This window comes from Halichoeres trimaculatus, unplaced genomic scaffold (assembly GCF_033239565.1).
Source record: "Halichoeres trimaculatus isolate MK-OKI-2021-1 unplaced genomic scaffold, fHalTri1.1 fHalTri1_scaffold_21, whole genome shotgun sequence".
In the NCBI taxonomy this organism is placed as follows: Eukaryota; Metazoa; Chordata; class Actinopteri; order Labriformes; family Labridae; genus Halichoeres; species Halichoeres trimaculatus.
The window spans coordinates 18,437,473-18,452,660 of NW_027437199.1; positions in this window are offsets into that span (position 1 = coordinate 18,437,473).

The following is a 15,188-nucleotide window of genomic DNA, read 5'->3' on the forward strand; positions in this document are numbered from 1 at the left end:
GAAGAGAAAGGAAACAGAGCGCGTGTTGTACGTTCACAGCTGGTTCAGGTGTTGACAGGAAACTGAATAAGAACAGTGACACTGTTAGCAGAAGCCACCTGCTGTTCTGGCATGAGTGTGTGTGAGTGTGTGTTATTGAGGAAGAAGAAGTGTCCCACTCAACACCTGTCTCAGTGCCAGCTGCAGCAAATTCACACTCATTTTCTAGCGGGAAAACAGAATAAGCAGGGACATCATACTATCTAAGATGATCTTTTTACACATCTTGTGGGGCATACTGCTCTGTGTGGCTAATGAGCAATCATATGTATGTCCGTCTTCATGACAGAGGCTCAAAATTTAGTGTAGTGTGCCTTTAACAGCCCATGAGCAAACATCCAGACTCCAGGGTTGGGACAGGTTGGATTAAATTTGTTCATTTCCTTTCGTAAACGTGAAGTTATAACCCAGAGCCTGCAAAGTTTAGTCCTTGTTTTGTAGCAGCTGATTAATTTTCATCTCTCTGCATCCTGAAAAAGATGTCTTTAGAATATAAATTTAGTTTTCAAAAGAGTGTTCTATATTTTCTCTATTCATCTTTTTTGCTTTGCAACAAATGCACGCTTTAACAAGAGGCAGACCTTTGCAACCATCAGGACAATGCACACAGGAAATCCAGTTTCCATCTGAGAAAAACACTGCTGATTGCCGCAATGGGGTCTCCAGAATCAACAAAATATGAAAAATAGTGCAACAGAAGGTGATTCAAAAAATTAATCTAATTAATTACAGGATTTGTAATTAATTAATATAATTAATCACATCTTAATCTCATATCTGCTTAAGGTCCCCAAATAAAGAATTTGACATTACAAAATTGTAGTGCATGACTAATACACAAAGAAGAGAAGATGTATGAATCCACATTTTTTCAGCTGGCCAATATTAAAATGTCCATGTTCCTTGCTGTTGACATTGTGCAACTGTTTACTGCATCTATAAAAGTAAATTGTGTTTTTCAGCAGGGGGAGGCAGGATCTGTCGGAGCTTGTCAATCAAAATCATGCTGGTAAACTACTGTGAGTGAAAGCTGTGCGCTATTTGGATGAGAGCTCAGCATGGATATGAGGAGAAGATGTGAGATAACAGAAGCAAAGCGAAATGCTGCATGTAGAAAAGTTCAGGCAGCTCACGCTCCAACTGAGGATGTGTCATGGTAGTTCAGAGAGAAAGAGCGGTGCGATCATGAGGAAAGACCATAGACATTATGGAGAGGATCAAAGGATGGAGAGCCTGAGACGAATGCGAAAAAAAAAAAAAAAAATGTTTTGGCGTTAACAAAGTCTTAGAAAACAATTTTATTTGGGTCTTGAAAGATCCTTCAAGATGCTCTGAAAATGGCTTTATAGTGCATTAATTTGGGATGTAATTAGTTAATCTGATTAATGCATTTAAGTGACAACCCTAATGAAAACTACTCGCCAACATCTTCTCAAGTTTTTCTTTTTTAAGTTTTTCAGAAACATTTGAAGAAAAGACTAGAACAAATCTATGAACCGTTCTGTAGGAGCGCTCTAATTATTCACACCTGTGTTCCTAAACTGATGAATGCCATGACCTCATACGTTTGCAGCTCGTGCTCAATGTTCCCAATTACTGTCAGCATATGCCCCTCTAATGATTATATTAGCACATGAGACTGCAAGGTCATGAGCACACAGAGATCACGCAGGAGAAGAGAAGTTGAGATAAAATCATGGATAAATTGGATGTTAGAGTCAAAGCTTTTAAACATTTTGTATTTTTAGAGCAGCTGAGATCCAGTGGTAGCAGTAGTGACTCTGTGGTGAAGGTGGTTTTCTTTAGATTTGGAGGTCGGGGGTTTGAGCTGAAGTTGTCCATACAAGACACTTAACCTTGAATTTCCCCTGGTGACTGAGAATGACGTGGTCAACACTAATGGGTGTTTTACATAGCAGTCACTGCCATCAGTGCATGGCTGTGGCTCGTAATGTAAAATCACCTCGAGGGGTTAGAAAACTAGAAAGTGTTATTTAAACACAGTCCAGTTATCATTAACATATCCAAGCAGAATTCCAGCTTCCAACTGGGCACGCGCTTGGAGCTCCAACTACCCACGCTCTCAGACTCAGACCAGATCTGTGTCCATTCCATCTCCACTGTTACATTTTGACTGCATGCTATTTCATCCATCACACACCAACTGCATGTTTATTCCTGCATGTTACAGGGACGCTTGATAGCTGAAGTTGAAGTTCGATCTGTGGTTGATTTTATTATGAAAGTCACTGGATGTTTAAGAGTCATTTCAGTGCCCAACTTCCTGTGCAAATGATGTGTCTCTACCATAGACTGTAAAAGAAAAAAGAATGGACGTCATCTTGCTCAGCTCAAAGTGGTGTACCACAAAAACTGTTCCCCCCTGGTGGCTGGTTGCAGTTTAGGTCAAAAAATTCCATCTCCCCAGTCATTCCAGATGGGCTGTGGTCAAACTTTAAAAAATTATTACACCTCGTAGAAATGTTTCTCACATCCAGTTGTTGTGGTGATTTGAAGATATTATTTGGCTGCCTTGTATTCAAGTCCTCTCTTTTTTTCTTTTTTCTTTAAAGTTTTGTTTTCATTAGTTTTTCAGGGATTGTAAAATGTGTGGGAGGTAGAGTCAAGAAGTGATTAGACTCTCAAAAGAAACCAAAAAAAAATATTTTTGTCACCCAGCTCCACGTCTACTGCGTAGACTCTGGCTGAACAATGGCTGCGCCTGTGACAGTGATATTTTGGCTTTAAAACCATACAATGGTAAATGAAGCCACACTGTCCACTCTATATACAGCCTATGGTCATTACTCTGGCACCCAGCTAAAACAAAAGTCTTGCATTTCTGACTCATAGTGAAGTGTGAGTGTTTGTTAAATGCATTGACTTGAATTGAAATCTATCAGAACAGAGTGGAAAGAAATCTGGTGTGACTTGACTGAAGCAGACCACCACAGTGTCTGTACCCATGTGTCTTTGACAAATTATCGTGTTTTTGTACAGTTTTTAAATCCACATCTAAATAGAATAGAATGGAATAGAATAGAATAGAATAGAATAGAATAGAATAGAACTTAATTGTCATTGTAACAAGTACAACAAAAATGAAGTCACAGCAGCAATCAAGAAAACAAAAGTAAGAAAGTGTATAAAAAGTACAAAAAGGTCCATAAGAAAATAGATGTTGACAGCTTGTCCGTCATTGTCCAGTTCAGCCAGCCTCCACCTCCACAGGGTCCAGGACTGAGCTTCTTCAGCAGTCTGTTCAGTCTCTGTCTCCTGGATCCTGTCTGCTCACAGCAGGTGAAGCTCTTCCAACATGGCGTTGGTGTCTGATGTTAGCTCTGTTAGCCATGTCTGTGAATAGCATGATGCTACTCTGCCTTTTGGTATTCCCTCTGTTGCTGGGTTAGCACGGCTAGCTTGTCCATCTTATTGGAGATAGATCTTGTGGGAAGACATCAGGCCTCGTACCAGTTAGCATTGACATGCTACAGGCTGCTAACAGCTGAGTTTACATGTAAACAATGCAGCCATGGTTACATGTAGGATCTCCAGACAAACACAGGAGAAAAAGTAGTCAAAATATCGCTGAAGCCACAAAAAGTTTGGTGTCCATGACCAACAAATGAGCCATACAGGGTGATGATCCACACCACGAATGACGAAAAAGAGACGAAAAAATTACAAGAAAAGGACAAAGAAGAGAGAGCTACTGCAAAAGGCAGCCATAACCAACAGGGCGGCGCCTAGTAACATCAGATAAATCAAAGAAATTAATTCTGGTAAAGTAAGCAGTCTAAATACTGCGGGCATGAGAGACATGGACTCCAATCAGGACACAACAAAGCCCTCTGTATTATTCATTACTGAGTGTGGGAGGAATTTTATATAAATTGTTATAAAGACAAAATGGGAACAGTATGGGCATATTACAGACTCACGTCCTGCAGCTCTGAATCAGACAGGTTTCTGTTTCCTCTTCCAGCTTATTTCCAGCTTTATTTCTAAGAGCTCTGCAGTCTATAGCATAATAAACCCTAATAACATTGACGTTAAAAAGTACCATCTCTGATGTAACCTGATTTAGAAATTATGACTTTTCTAACTGTTATGAAAGCTGACAGTTCTCGGTCTGCTTCTGCTTCTGTTTCTATGGAGAGTCACTTACTGTAAATGTATATTAAAAGCAGAACACCATCCTTGTTTTTGTCCTCTTTGAGCATTTAAGTTGATACTTCTTGATTCTCTTGGTCTTTATTACTTCCAAATCGATTATCCTCATAAGATGTCACATTTGAACGTCTGGATATTATAAACATCTGAAGGGCTTAGTGTGTTATCTCCTCTATTGGTAACAAAGCTCAGTGCTGCTTCCTGCAGTGATCACAGTCTCTGCATGATCAGGCCTTAAAGTGGGAAATCCTACAGGAGCTGATGGTTGTGGGATTGAAATAAGGAAAAAAAAGTCCTCCACAGACCTCAGAAGAAATCACTGAAAAAATCAAAAAGACATTTCTTGGAGTGAAAAGACTTCTGCACCTGCTGCCTCATCTCACTCTGAAAGACAGAAACAGAGCGCAGAGCAATGACAGCAGCTTTTCTATTCCGCCTCCGCAAGTGCTATGAAGTACAAGGCGGGGTGCCATAAACTCTATTTGGTCCTTTTTTGGCTTTGTTCCCTTCAGTCACAGTCATACAGCTTTTTTAAATTCAAAATGTGGGCACTTAAAGCTCAAATCTTTTATTCATTGGTCTGATTGTGGAACTCGTAGGTGGTTTTGGAGGGCTAACGGTCGCTTCCCTAACGTCATTTAGTGATTACAGAGCTCTGAGACGGAGTGGCTGCTTTCAATCAGGACGCATGCTTATTCAATAAATCTGACTATTTTTTTTTATTTCTCTCACACTCACTTCCACTTAGAAGAGTTTGAAATTTGGCTTGAAGTAGATGAAACATGATTCAAAGCTAGGAGTAGGGAGTAGGAGTTTTGAGATATTTATTGAGAGCATACACACTCCTTATCACATGGTAGTTTTTAAGAAAATCATCTCATCAGGCTGTTAAGACGAATCATAGTTTCAGTCACATGACCAGCAGAGGATCCTGGAGAGCAGAATGTGCTCTGGAAAACGGCAGCCTCCGGCAGAAACTCAGTGACGCAGCAAAAAATATATATATATTCAATCTTCTCAGGGTGACAATGTTCTCATCACCTGTTAGCCACAGAAAAATTGAACTTAATTTTAGTGATGTTTGAATCTTATCTTGTGGAGCATTCCTCATAATTACAAACACAAACAGTAAAATGTATTTCTGATCCAGCAGGGTTAATAAGGTTACTGTTACTGTTAAGTTTTCATTGACAAAGCTAATGTGTGTGATACCATTCATGAGGATGTATGAGGTCATGGTTGGTTGGACTACAGAGGTAAAGACAACAGTATGGAAGCCCCTTTCCAACAGGTCAAAAAATAAAAACCAAAAGGAAAAATTGACGTAATTAAATAAAAATAAGTGAAAAACTTTCGCCCAAAACATGAGAAAGGAAAACGTCTTCAGGTCATATCACTATAAGTAATGTGGAGTGGCTAAAATGACCACAGGGACAGCCGTTGTCACTGTGGTTCAACAATGACAGATTATGCATCTTCAAATGTGGCTCCGTTGAACTCACTGGATCAGGTCTTACTTTCCTGTCTCAAATTGCAAATTTATTTGAAAAGATACATGTTCATTGGCTTTTCAAAATCAAAAACAAAGGAAGATGATGAAACATCGGGCAAACGCTGACGACACATAGAGTTCAAGGGGGAGAGACGAGATCCAGTAGCAGGTCTGATGTTTTTGTTTTTGTTGTTGTTGTTTTTTTTTATGTGGGTAAACCTTTCAAATGTTTTTTTTCTTTGAGAGCAAATCTAAAATTCTTATTTAATGTATTTATTTATTTATTTATTTGTTTGTTTGTTTAATTTATTTTTAAATATAAGTAAACTCCTTATTAGTAGTAGCATTTTGTTATTATTGTTTATTATTATTATTATTATTATTATTATTATTATTATTATTATTATTATTATGATTATTATTATTATTATTTATGGTAAGTCTTCTTAAATTTTCTTTTTTTTTTTTGAACAAATTTTCTCATTTAGCAATTTATTTATTAATTTTTTTTAATGTGTTTGTTTATTTGTGTACCTGGTGAAAATGGCCTTTAATACACTGTCGCCAGTTGGGTCCAGAAATAACTAGTATTTTGCTTTCCAGGAGGTGGTTCCATAAGTGTGTAACATCATATAAAAGTATGAATTGTTTAGAGCAATCCATTTAGGAATTTTCTTTTCACTTTAGGCCCCGCCCCCTTTAGGGTGAAAGCTGGTTGAAATGGCTCACATGGACAGGGATATTTTTAGAGCTCTGGCAGTTCACCAGCCTGAAGTCAGAAAAATATTATGTCCTGGGCCAGCTATAAAAGGTCAAATATAACGACTAATCAGACAGTCAGGAGGACTCTTTAATGAGCAGTTTATCAGTTGTTATAAGGCTCTTTAGGTAATATGAGGGGAAAAAGTAGAGCATATCACAATGGGCAGCTTTGTAAAGTATTACTTGTAAGATTAACAAACACCCCCTAGTTGTTTTTTCAAAGTGCACAGATATTCTCAAAATATCAAATCCATCAATTTAACCTTAAATTACAGACCTAAAAAATTATGACACACATTATCCTGTCTGTGTGTTTCCAGGATAACTTCTTCAAGGCTTTCTGTGTCAGCTCAAACAGAAAAAATAGATGTCTCATTGTCGAAATACAACCTACATTTTATTCTGTGCCTTTTCTGTTTCTCTGCAAAACTATGGAGAAAATGGAAAGAGTCAAAAGTGCAAAAAGAAACTTCAGGAGGAGATCTTTTTAGTTTAGTTTAGTTTGTGCAGAGATGTAGACATATGGTTGCAACGGCATATTTAATCCCGTGGGAAGAAAGAGACGCTCATGTATAGAAAGCTCGACCATGAAACGTCAGCGGATCAAAGGGAGCAAGGAGAGAAACAGATGGAGCTGCTGTGTGAAAAAATGTACGTCATAAAAGTTTTTCAACCCCATTCAGACGTCTCAACAACTGGGTTTTTGTCACCAAATCAACACTATTTTTAAAATATATTTTTACCATTCACTGGAAAATATTTGACCTAATTTGGCTCTGATAATGTGTCTTTTTTATTTGACGATGCTGTCCTTGTATTTTTTCACTTCTACCATCCATTTATTTTGATCCGAGGCCCTGGTATTTTAGATTTTGGAACTTTTCTGAAAATTTAATTATTTCATTGGATTTATTTGAAGTTAACAAAAGAAATATTTTGCATAGAGATTATTGCTGCTACTGACTAAGTTTTAATTCACAAAATCTATCCTGAAATTTTTGGCGGGATGACAGAGTGTAGTAAAGGTCAAAAACTCTTTCTCCCCATTCATTTGAGACAGGCTTCAGTTAAGCCTTGAAAAAAAAAAAAAACCTTACAGAAACATTTCTCACGTCAATATGCTGTGTTGGTATGAAGATGTTATTGGACTGTGTTGTGTTCAAGTCCTTTTTTCAGAGAAGTTTATTTTTAATTGGTTATTAGAGGCCGAAAAAAGGTTTTACATCACATTACATTATTCTTGGCAGCCGCCGTTTTACTGTATTTTTATTGTATTTTATTTTATTTTATTTTTTAGAATAGTAAGATACATAAGGAAGGAGAGCTAAGAAGAGAAAGGATTTAAAAAAAAAAAAAAAAAAAAAAATTTCACTTGTCACCGAGCTCCACTAGAGGTGTGTAAAAAAATTTGATACGGCAATATATTGTTATACTTTGACCTCTGACACAATATCAATATTTCAAGTCACTATATCCATATTTTTGTAAAAATGAAAATTTGTATTTTAGCCGAGTTGGAAGTAAAATACGACTTCCGTACCTCCACAGCAGTAGATGGCACCAAAGGGCTATCACCCATGTTGCCAATAGACTATATAATAAACATCTCAAAGTATATTTAAAATATTTAATTTCTAAACTTGATAATGTGGGTTTTTGTTGCACTTGGTCCTTTTAATTTTGAGAAATATTTTGATTAACATAAATATCTATTTTTTTCTTAGCTAACTGTGTAGACTATCGCAATTCATCACAATATTATAGTGCTGTGATATATCGTGATACTATCGTATTGTAACCTAAGTATCGTGATGTGTATTGAGAGATGTTTGCCAATACTCACCCTTAAGCCCCCCACAGATTCTCTCCTACACAAACTATCTATAATAATTTATATATAATAATTCTATATATAATAATTTATATTTCTATAAACAGTCTATGTGTTTTACCCTAAGATTGTAAAATCTTGTTAGATAGATAGATAGATAGGTAGATAGATAGATAGATAGATAGATAGATAGATAGATAGATAGATAGATAGATAGATAGATAGATAGATAGATAAAATACTTAATTAATCTCCGAAGGGAAATTCATGTTAATGTTTTGTCTTGAAAGAGGTGGGACACGTATTGAAAAATATTAGTTGACTGTGATGTCATAGGCAGAGTAACTTTCAGTGCATCTATAAGTGGCAAATTTTTATTATAGGAAAAATTAGATTTCATACGATCAGTAAGTAGGGAGAGGTTCAGTCCCTCAAAAACTGCAAGCAAACATCCACACACTGTTCGATTGTCAAAACTATACCATATTTATTTCAGAGAGTTAGAGCAGGAGCTTTAAAATGTGACTTTGAACAAAAAATCTTCCACACAGGAATATCACATTGGTCTGATACTGAAGTATCAAAAAGAGAAGATAGACAAGTTTGATAATGTCAGTTTGGAAAAATTATGTGTGTGATCGCAGACTCTCAATGCCACCCCTACATGAGTCAGTGCCACCCCAGTTTGAAACATGTAGACACAGCCCTGGTCGCTAATATAAAGTTCTGTTACCTTAAAGAAAAACCTTTAACTATTAAGGCTGAACTCAAGAGGCACAGGATTTTATCTTCTGTCTCCTCTTCAACTAACCCGTAAGAGTTGACTAACACAATCCCACAGTAATGAAACCTTTGCCTCTGGCTCTCTGTAAGACGCTGTTCAAGTCATAAAATGATAGTCAGCTCAGTGTGTGTGTGTGTGTGTGTGTGTGTGTGTGTGTGTGTGTGTGTGTGTGTGTGTGTGTGTGTGTGTGTGTGTGTGTGTGTGTGTATGTGTGTGTTCTGAAACAAATAACTAACTACCTCCATTTCGATCGTGATGTTAGCTAGAAGTGCTGAGCTGACACAAACCAAGAAACATCCTTTAGTATTTATGAACCTGACACTTAATCACAATGATCTCACCACATTGATAACATATTACCCAGAAGCCCCTTCAGGCAGCTTGAACACACACACACATGCACAAACACACACACACACACACCTTCAGGGTTAAACTCTTCCAAACGCTGATAAGCCAATGTCACTCACACAAAGCGTTAACACAGCACCATGTTTGCTCCATCAAGATCAATACGGGCCCCGGGGGCGAGCGTGTCGGCCATGTTTCTGCTCTACAGCACCAGCAGCAATAATAATAACCATGTTAATGAGCTCCAGGGAAAGGTCAAGGCTAACAAAAAGAATTCCTCCTTATAAATATTTAAGTGTGATTAACATTAGCAGTCCTAATTAAGCCATCAGTCTTTGCTCCGTGAAAGGGTCTTTGATTAGTCAACACTCAGGATGCAGCCCTCCACTGAAGAGCAGCCCTGCAGGGCCTGATGGGGAGGGTGAGGGGACAGAGAGATGTGTGTTTTATTATTCTGATAATAATGAGCTAAATGTGTGACATGTAAAAATAAAATTGTAAAAAAGATCAGAGTGGTGTCTTTGCCAGCTGTGCCATCTGAAAAGTCACGGGTGCTTTTATTTTGAAAGAAAAAAAAATATATATATACATATAATAGAGCTTTAATTTTTTGTAATCTATTAAATTTGATCTCCTCTTATCTCCGACAGACACGACTAACATGAAAACTATCAGGAACCTGCAGACTGATATGTTGAAACAGGAGGAAAATGTCACACCTCAGATTACCTGCTGGATTACTCGGCGCTGCAAACTGCTCAGACCTTATTTACCATCATATTAACAGATGTTAGTCTGTGGACTTCACAGCGCTCAGTGGTTGGCACACAGCGTGCAGGTTTACAGATCAAATACTCACCCCAGGCAGGCTCCTCTGAGCAGAGTTTGTATCTTTATGAGATTTTGATCTCCACTTGCTGTCCAGTGGAGTGGTGACAAGATGTCCTGCATGTTTCAAGTCGAAAAATATGATGTGGAAACAAGCAGGGTTGGAAGTTAGCAGACACACAAACACAACATTTTAAAAAGTCAACACTGTGGATTGGGTTTCACTTCAGATATCAAAAATTGAGATTTCAAGAATAAATTCTAAATAAAGTTAGACTTCTGAGGCTAGTTTTTGCTGTAACAGAAACACACACCACAGATCCATGTAGCTCTGTAACTATACTTAAGTAGACACACACACTCTGCATGCAATTCCCCACATATGTAACTAATTGCACTGCCATAGCAGTCATTGCAAAGTGATGCAGATAATTCAACATTCAAGTCTGTAGTGGTGGAATTAGCCTCTACATAGTGAGTTTAAAGCAGACATAGAGGAGAAAAGTCATTAAAAGAGTAAACTTTTCAAGCTCCTGTGAGATTTTTTTAAGCTGGTTGTGAAAATAATATACATTTATTAGATAAGCAAACAAGACCTTCAACAAAGGATTGACTTTGTCTATTTAGTTATTTTTTAGTGTCTGAAGGACTGAACCTTTATTCCAAATATTCAACAGCAAAGATTCTTATCCAGTTTATATATATATATATATATATATATATATATATATATATATATATATATATATATATATATATATATGTATATATATATATATATATATATATATATATATATATATATATATATATATATATATATATATATATATATATATATATATACATACAACAGAACTTTATTGTAATTGTAACAAGTACAATAAAATTGAAGTCACAGCAGCAATCAAGAAAACAAAAGTAAGAAAGTGTATAGAAAGTACAAAAAGGTCCATAAGAAAATAGATGCTGACAGCTTGTCCATCATTTTCCAGTTCAGCCAGTCTCCACCTCCACAGGGTCCAGGACTGAGCTTCTTCAGCAGTCTGTTCAGTCTCTGTCTCCTGGATCCTGTCTGCTCACAGCAGGTGAAGTTTTTCCAATGTGGCGTTGGTGTCTGATGTTAGCTCCATTAGCCATGTCTGTGAATAGCATGATGCTACTCTGCCCTCTGGTATTCCCTCTGTTGCTGTGATAGCACGGCTAGCTCCTCCATCTTATTGGAGACAGATCTTACGTCCCCAATAACAATGGATGGAAGGACAGGTCCATGTGGTCACTTCTTAGCTCACACCTGAGAACCAGCACGTCGTCCTCACCTCCTTCTCCTCACCTTGTGGGGAAACATCAGGCCTCGCACCAGTTAGCATTGACATGCTACAGGCTGCTAACAGCTGAGTTTACATGTAAACAATGCAATCATGGTTACATGTAGGATCTCCAGACAAACACAGGAGAAAAAATAGTGAAACTATCACTGAAGCCACAAAAAGTTTGGTGTCCATGACCAACAAATGAGCCATACAATGTAATGACCCACTCCAAACACAAAGATTACGAAAAAGAGACAAAAAAAAAAAAAAAAATCACAAGAAGTGGACAAAGAAGAGAGAGCTGCTGCAAAAGCAGCCATAGTCAACAAGGTGGCACCTAGCAACCCGTATATGACCAATATATGTATCAGTATATGACCAGTATATGACCCAAATTGACAGACACCAAAACTTCCCCATAGGGGCTTTATATTTATGAAATCAAAGCCTCTAGCTACTGAAAATAGGCTTTGAGTCATATGTCATAAATCTACAAGAGTAAAGCTGTCATTTCATGCTGGAAGAGTTATAGTTTTATAGGGATAGTGAAAATTAAAAGCTTTGATTTATCAAAACAAAAGTAAAGGTATAGCTTCATATGATCAGAAGAGCTGGATGCTCTTCTGAATCCTTCTCAAAACAAAACAGAAGCTAGCTAGTGAAATAGTTATCTGTTCTCATTGTTACAATTTCATTCTTTCAAATTCTATAATTTATAGAAAATCCTTTAGTATCACGACACATTAAGATTCACCTTAATCACCTTTCTTCTCTCTGTTTTTCTGTTTAAACTTAAGCAGGTTATTGTCACTGTGTCTAGATGTTTAAATGCACTGAGACACTGCACTGTGATTGGCTGATTGGATATTTGTGTTAACAGACAGTCAAACATGTATACAAAATAAAATGGCTCATAGAATATAAAAATATAATTTTCCTTGAAAAACTCAAACTTTGACGTGCAGTCTGTTGAGGTAATGCTGTTACTTTATGTCCTCATTCTTTTAACAATAAACCCGGCAAATACCAAGAGACCTCAAATTATTACTACATTATATATAATATTATCCAAAAAATGCAGAAAAATATCCATAGATGTAAACACTGTGTTATGTTTCTTGTCAAATGTAAAATTTTGTTCTTGTTCATGTAAAAGCAAAAATTTTCAGAGTGAACACAGAATGTTGAACTGAGGCTGCTACAAGACCTCGAGTCCTGCATCCCCTGGGTTCTAAACAGATGTTGGTGTGTGTGTTTGAGAGTGTGTGTGTTTGCTGATGATAACCCCATGATGTCACCATCCCTGTGTGACCCAGTCACAGACATCAGATGAAGATAATCACGTTTGAGAGTGTGTCTGTGCTGTGAATGCCTCGAGGCTACAAACAACCATTGGGGACAATGAGGTCTGAAACACAAAACATACTTCACTGTACCTGAGTGTGTGTGTGTGTATGTGTGTGTATGAGTGTGTGCTTTGATTTGCAATAACTCCTGTTTGCCCTCCAGCCCTTTGCTCACAATGAGAGTATATGTGTACATGAGCTCCAGTCACTCAGTAAATAATAAATAACCTCTGTCTCTCTGCGTTCACCTTCTCTCTGTACTCACACTTCTTAGTGTTTTTCAGGAGGAAACATTGTGTGTTTTGTTCTGAATCATCTTAAGTTTCTGTAAAGAAACGAAACGAAACTTAAAAAAAGCTGCCATAAAGACGGCTCGTGTATGTGCAGGTCTCAGAAGGGACAATGTGAGCACGCTGTAAATAAACAGGCCCTGGTCACTGGAGTGTTGCAGAATTGGTCTGACAGAAAAAAAAAATTAAGTCGAGAAACGCTCCAGGCCCCAGCAGCACACACGGCGCTGCAGGAAAGCCTCAGCACAAGTTGTAAGTGTAAAGTAATTTAAATCCTCTTCTGAAGAGGGAGAAAACATTTTTTACAGTTGTGGGGATTAGTCTAAACTGGCTCCTTGCAGGTCACGGATGGATAGGCTTATGCAGGGCCATGTAACAGGTTTAGTAGCCAATGGCTTATGGAATAAAGTCATATGCTGCTCGAACATGTTTGGAGTGTCTAACCTTCACATGTCAGGAACTTCTTGCTTCTGAAAGTCTCGGCTGGGCCTCGTATTCATCTTCTGTTAGACACGGAAACAAGCTGTAGAGATAAAAACATCTGAAGAAAAGGAAAAGTTGTCATCTTCTCAGGACTCATCTAAAAACACACTTAAAAGCTGTAATCTGTTATTTTCCTCATTTTGGGACAAAAGTCTCCAGAACTTTTATTTTGCCTTTGGGAAGTCATTGCAGCTGTACAAAAGATATGATCGACTGGGCATGACAGGAAAATTAATTATGGTAAATGGAGCCATTCCTATTGGGCCTCTGTCTAACAGGGAGGACAAAGAGGTTGCGGTTAACTTTAAAACGAGAAACTAGTTATCCGAAAGTTTGAGAGGGAAAGTGTGAAGTGTGTGTCCGTGCCCTTGAAGGTCATCCTCCTCCCATGCCGGTCCGAGCTTCTCCTCAGCACAGCAGCTCAGGGCCTCATTACAGCTCACTTCATCTCCAGAGGGACGCAGAGTCAAAGCAAGGCTCTTCCTCTCTTCATCAGTCTTCATTCACACACACACACAGTCAGCTTTACACCTACACATGTGCAGTCATCTATCAAACAGCTGTATCTGTCAGAGACAAAGTTGAATGTTTTTTGTTTTTAAAGTACGGACAGACCAGGAATGTGATATCCTCCTTCTCTTCTCCAACTTTGTAACATCTCAGTTATTGAACAGATTGCTCTTGATCTCTGCAGCTTTTCTAACAGCATGTGATTCCTACATTATAAAGCCAATTTATTTCACATAAGCTGCAATCTAAAAGGCTCCAGGGATGGGGAAAAAAAATCACGAGTGCAACTCACATTTTTATCTAGGTCGCACTGGTCCACCTGATGCTGCCTTCTGCAAATGACTCTATTCTCAATGGTGGAGCCATTTTTGAAGAGCACCAGAGAATTTGACAATTTGATCTGTTTTGGAGTCAAATAAATAGACTGACATCTCCATCACAGATACCTGGTCTATGTTTTGTTTTTGTTTTTTTTTGTGAGCAAAGAAATTAAGCACTCCAAATAAGCTGCGAGTGCAAAACAAGAGCGGTGCCTCAACACCATTGACTGTAGAGTGGACAGTGTGGCTCCACCATTTACCATTGTTCGGTTTTGAAGTCAAAATACCTCGTCACAGGTGCCGCCGTTGGTAGCAGTTGTGCAGCCAGAGTTTGTGCAGTAGAGACTGTGAGGGATTCTGGGAGAATCTGAGTGGAGCAGGGACAAAAATACATTTTTTTTTTCTTAAGAGAGTCTAATCACTTCTTGACTCTACCTCCTGACATATTTTACAATCCCCGAAAAAATACACAAGGACGGCAGCTGTCAGTCATCGTTAAACTTGGCGTAAAGCCCCATTCCTAACCTCGCATCACTGCTGAAAACGTAAATTTTCAGAAAAAGAGGACTTGAATACAAGGCAGCAAGATATCTTCACATCACCACAATAATCGGACATAAGAAACATTTGAGGTGCATTATTTTTTATAAGTTTGACCACAGCCCA